This window comes from Bos javanicus, chromosome 3 (assembly GCF_032452875.1).
Source record: "Bos javanicus breed banteng chromosome 3, ARS-OSU_banteng_1.0, whole genome shotgun sequence".
NCBI classification, from domain to species: domain Eukaryota; kingdom Metazoa; phylum Chordata; class Mammalia; order Artiodactyla; family Bovidae; genus Bos; species Bos javanicus.
The window spans coordinates 54379806-54385817 of NC_083870.1; positions in this window are offsets into that span (position 1 = coordinate 54379806).

The window sequence follows — 6012 nt, forward strand, 5'->3', positions numbered from 1 at the left end:
ATTCTCCCAAATCATCCCACCCTCTCCTTCTCCCACAGAGTCCAAAAGACTGTTCTATAAATCTGTGTCTCTTTAGCTGTCTTGCATACAGGGTTATTGTTACCATCTTTCTAAATTCCATATATATGCATTAGTATATTGTATTGGTGTTTTTCTTTCTGGCTTACTTTACTCTGTATAATAGGCTCCAGTTTTATCCACATCATTAGAACTGATTCAAATGTATTTTTTTAAATGGCTGAGTAATACTCCATTGTGTATATGTACCACAGCTTTCTTATCCATTCATCTGCTGATGGACATCTAGGTTGCTTCCATGTCCTGGCTATTGTAAACAGTGCTGTGATGAACATTGGGGTACACATGTTTTTTCAATTCTGGTTTCCTCGGTGTGTATGCCCAGCAGTGGGATTGCTGGGTCATAAGGCAGTTCTATTTCCAGTTTTCTAAGGAAGCTCCACACTGTTCTCCATAGTGGCTGTACTAGTTTGCACTCCCACCAACAGTGTAAGAGGGTTCCTTTTTCTCCACACCCTCTTCAGCATTTATTGCTTGTAGACTTTTGGATCACAGCCATTCTGACTGGCATGAGATGGTACTTCATAGTGGTTTTGATTTGCATTTCTCTGGTAATAAGTGATGTTGAGCATCTTTTCATGTGTTTGTTAGCCATCTGTATGTCTTCTTTGGAGAAATGTCTATTTAGTTCTTTGGCCCATTTTTTGATTGGGTCGTTTATTTTTCTGGAATTGAGCTGCAGGAGTTGCTTGTATATTTTTGAGATTAGTTGTTTGTCAGTTGATTCATTTGCTATTATTTTCTCCCATTCTGAAGGCTGTCTTTTCACCTTGCTTATAGTTTCTTTTGTTGTGCAGAAGCTTTTAAGTTTAATTAGGTCCCATTTGTTTATTTTTGCTTTTATTTCCAATATTCTGGGATGTGGGTCATAGAGGATCCTGCTGTGATTTATGTCAGACAGTGTTTTGCCTATGTTCTTCTCTAGGAGTTTTACAGTTTCTGGTCTTACGTTTAGATCTTTAATCCATTTTGAGTTTATTTTTGTGTATGGTGTTAGAAAGTGTTTTAGTTTCATTCTTTTGCAACCGGTTGACCAGTTTTCCCAGCACCACTTGTTAAAGAGATTGTGTTTTTTCCATTGTATATTCTTGCCTCCTTTGTCAAAGATAAGGTGTTCATAGGTGCCTGGATTTATCTCTGGGCTTTCTATTTTGTTCCATTGATCTATATTTCTGTCTTTGTGCCAGTACCATACTGTCTTGATGACTGTGGCTTTGTAGTACAGCCTGATGTCGGGCAGGTTGATTCCTCCAGTTCCATTCTTCTTTCTCAAGATTGCTTTGGCTATTCAAGGTTTTTTGTATTTCCATACAAATTGTGAAATTATTTGTTCTAGCTCTGTGAAGAATACCACTGGTAGCTTGATAGGGATTGCACTGAATCTATAGATTGCTTTGGGTAGTATACTCATTTTCACTATATTGATTCTTCCAATCCACGAACATGGTATATTTCTCCATCTATTAGTGTCCTCTTTGATTTCTTTCACCAGTGTTTTATAGTTTTCTATATAGGTCTTTAGTTTCTTTAGGTAGATATATTTCTAAGTATTTTATTCTTTTCGTTGCAATGGTGAATGGAATTGTTTCCTTAATTTCTCTTTCTATTTTCTCATTATTAGTGTATAGGAATGCAAGGGATTTCTGTGTGTTGATTTTATATCCTGCAACTTTACTGTATTCATTGATTAGCTCTAGTAATTTTCTGGTGGAGTCTTTAGGGTTTTCTATGTAGAGGATCATGTCATCTGCAAACAGTGAGAGTTTTACTTCTTTCCAATTTGGATTCCTTTTATTTCTTTTTCTGCTCTGATTGCTGTGGCCAAAACTTCCAAAATTATGTAGAATAGTCATGGTGACAGTGGGCACCCTTGTCTTATTCCTGACTTCAGGGGAAATGCTTTCAATTTTTTACCATTGAGATTAATGTTTGCTGTGGGTTTGTCATATATAGCTTTTATTATGTTGAGATATGTTCCTTCTATTCCTGCTTTCTGGAGAGTTTTTTTTTTTTTTTATCATAAATGGATATTGAATTTTGTCAAAGGCTTTCTCTGCATCTATTGGGATAATCATATGGCTTTTATTTTTCAATTTGTTGATGTGGCAACACCACAGTTTAAAAGCATCAATACTTCAGTGCTCAGTCTTCTTTATGGTCCAACTCTTACATTTGTACATGACTACTAGAAAAACCCAGCTTTGACTATACTGACCTTTGTCAGAATAGTGATGTCTTTACTTTTTAATATGCTATCTAGGTTTGTCATAGCTTTCCTTCCAAGGAGCAAGTGTCTTTTAATTTCATGGCTGTGGTCAATGCTAACACTGATTAATTCACACACCCATTAAGGGATAGTAGGGCTTCTTTGGTGGCTCAGATGGTAAAGAATCTGCCTGGGATGCAGGAGACCTGGGTTCAGTCCTTGAGTTGGGAATATCCCCTGGAGAAGGGAATGGTTACCCACTCCAGTATTCTGGTCTGGAGAATTCCATGGACTATACAGTCCATGGGGTCACAAAGAGTCAGATACGACTGAGCAACTTTCACATTCACTAGTTCAAGGGTTTGTTTATTGATTATTTCAAAGAACTAACTCTTTTAAAAAAAATTCCTGCCTTATTTTAATGTTATTAATTTTCTTTATCTCCATGATAATTCATATCATTTACTCTGATAGTCCTGGATTCTGCTTATTTTTCTATTTATTTAAATAGTAAGGTCAGGTTGATGATTTCAGGGTTCTTCATATTTGTTTTTTTTTTTTGGTAATCATTTACAAGTATAATTTTCCAACTTAGCTCTGATTTTGCTACATATTGTAAGTTTTTTGTGTGTGCTTTTATTTTCATTTTTCAATAAGTATTATATAATATTTCTTGTGATTTTATCTTTGACCCATTTGTTAAAATGGTGTTATCTAGTTTACACATATTTGTGAACTTCCCAGCTCTATTCCTGCTATTTATTTCTAGTTTTATTCCACTGTGGTCAGAAAAGAAACTTTGTATGATTTCAAGCATTTAAAAGTTTATGAACACTTTTTTTTTTCATAACATGTATTCTGTCCTTGAAAATATTCAATGTGCATCTGGGAAAATCTGTATTCTTTTCTTGTTTGATGAAGTTTTGTTAGATTGAATTAATCTAGTGTTGTTCAAGGCCTCTACTTTGTTATTAACTTTCAGTCTGATTTTTCTATCCATTATTGATTGTAGGATATTAAAATCTCCTGCTATTATTTGTGAATGTCTTCTTTCCTCTTTTCAATTTCAATCTCTGTGTACTTAGACCTAAAGTAAGATTTTTATAGATAGCATATAGTTGGACCACTTCTAAAATTTAATCCATTCTGCCAATCTACTGGTTTGATTGAAGAATTAATGCATTTACATTTGACAGGGAAGCGATTAATCAATTTGCATTTAAAGAAATTATTCGTAAGATAGAACTGTTTCATTACTATTTTGTTATTTCTTTTTCACTTTTTTGTCCTTCATTTGTTTTATTTATGCCTTCTTTTATGGTTAGCTCTTTTTGTAGTAGACATATGTAGACATATTTTGATTCCCTTCACCTTCCTTTTGCATATATTCTAAAGATATTTTCTTTGTGATAGCCATGGAATTACATATGATACTTTTATGTTATAAAATCAATTTTAAATGGATAAAAACTTGACTTCAAATGCATACAAAAATCCTACTAAATTATTTCTCTGTCTCCCCTGCCACTTTATGTTCTTGATAAAATAAAATTACATCTTTAAATATTGTCTATTATACAGAGTGAAGTAAGCCAGAAGGAAAAACATCAATACAGTATACTAACACATATATATGGAATTTAGAAAGGTGGTAACAATAACCCGGTGTATGAGACAGCAAAAGAGACACTGATGTATAGAACAGTCTTATGGACTCTGTGGGAGAGGGCGAGGGTGGGAAGATTTGGGAGAATGGCATTGAAACATGTAAAATATCATGTAAGAAACGAGTTGCCAGTCCAGGTTCGATGCACGATACTGGATGCTTGGGGCTGGTGCATTGGGATGACCCAGAGGGATGGTATGGGGAGGGAGGAGGGAGGAGGGTTCAGGATGGGGAACACATGTATACCTGTGGCGGATTCATTTTGATATTTGGCAAAACTAATACAATTATGTAAAGTTTAAAAATAAAATAAAATTAAAAAAAAATAAATATTGTCCATTCATTAACATAGATTTATAATTTTTATGTATTTGTTTTCTAAATACTGTAGAAAATAAAAAGTGGAGTTATAACCCAAAATTACAATAATACCAGTTTTTATGTTTACTTATAATCCTTTGCCAGACATCTTTATATCTTCATATGCATTCCAGTTACTGTCTAATATTTTTTATTTAAACCTGCAGGACTCACATTATAATTTCTTGTAAAGCAGGTCCAATAGTAACGAAGCTCTCAGCTTTTGTTTTCTGGAAATGCCTTAATTTCTACCTCGTTTTTGAAGGAGAATTGTATTAGAATTCTTATCTGACAAGGACTTCCCCCCCCTCAACTTTCAATACTTTAAATGTATCATTCCACTGCCTTCTGGCCTCCAAGGTTTTTGCTGAGAAAGTTGGTTGATTGTCCTATTAGATGTGATGTGTAGCTTCTTTCTTGGTTTCAAGATTCTCTTTTTGCCTTTTGACAGTTGACTATGTCTCAGCTTGAGTCTCAATGGATTTATGGTTTTTTGAGTTGAGATTTGTAGACTCATGTCTTTCATCACATTGACATTTTTTTTTCCTGCCTTTGTTTTCTCAAATAATCTCTTTGCCTTTCCTCTTGCCATCTTCTTCACTGACTTCCATAATGTAAATATTGGTATCCCACAAGTCTCTTAAAAATTATTTCTTCCTTCTGTTCCTGAATCTTGATAATTTCAAATGTTTTATCTTCAAGTTTGTTGATTCTTTCTTCTGCCTGCTGAAGGCTGATTCTCTCTAGAAAATTTCTAAATTCAGTTATTTTCTGGCCTCAGAATTTTTGTTTAGTTCCTTTTTATAATTTCTGTTTTTGTTGCTCTACTGATTTTGCTCACATATTGCTTATTTGATTTTCTTTAGTTTTTTCCCTTAATTTTTAGGGTAATTAGAAAATAATTTTAAAGTCTTTGCCTAGAACATCTAGTGTATATGTTTCTCCAGGGATGTTTTTTGCCGTTTATTTCATTCCTTTGATAGGCCATGATTTCCTATTTCTTTGTACGCCTTATGATTTTTGTTGTTATTGAAAATTGGGCATTTATAAAACTATCCAACTTTCCCATTGTATTAATTCTGGCTTGTGCCAAGGAAGTCTTTTACTGAACTTGCCCTTGGTTTTGAGACTTGGGAATTATCTAAGGAAAAATTTTAGTCATTTTAGATCATTTCTGGGCATCCATATTCCTTGGACCTGTGTATGGCTTTTTCAATTCTTTCATGGATGTGCTGCTTTAAGTGTGTTAATTTTTAAAGTGTCTTTTTGGATCTTTAGATGTTCTGCTGTTTGTCTCCATTCTGAAAAGGAAATATTCTATTTCTCCTCTCAACACTCTATTCTTTACACTTTACTTCTGGTCACCATAGCATTTTCTTCACACTAAGCAGTTCTGATAGTAACTGTCAAGAGTTACTCTATAACCTAGAGGTTAAGGGCCCAGTCCCTCAGGACTTCCCTTGCTTCATCTGTCAATTGCAAGTCTAGATTGTCACCTGTACTTCTGACTAACCAGCTACAGACTGGAGGCTCAAATGTCTCCTCTTCAGAATCAATAATTTGCTAGAGTGCTCTACAGAACACAGAGAAAACTGTTTGCTTGCTATCTTATTGATCTACTAAAAAAGGATACAATCCCTGAAACAACAAGATAGAAGAGATTAATAGGGCCAGGTATTTAAAAAGTATGGACCTTCTGTGC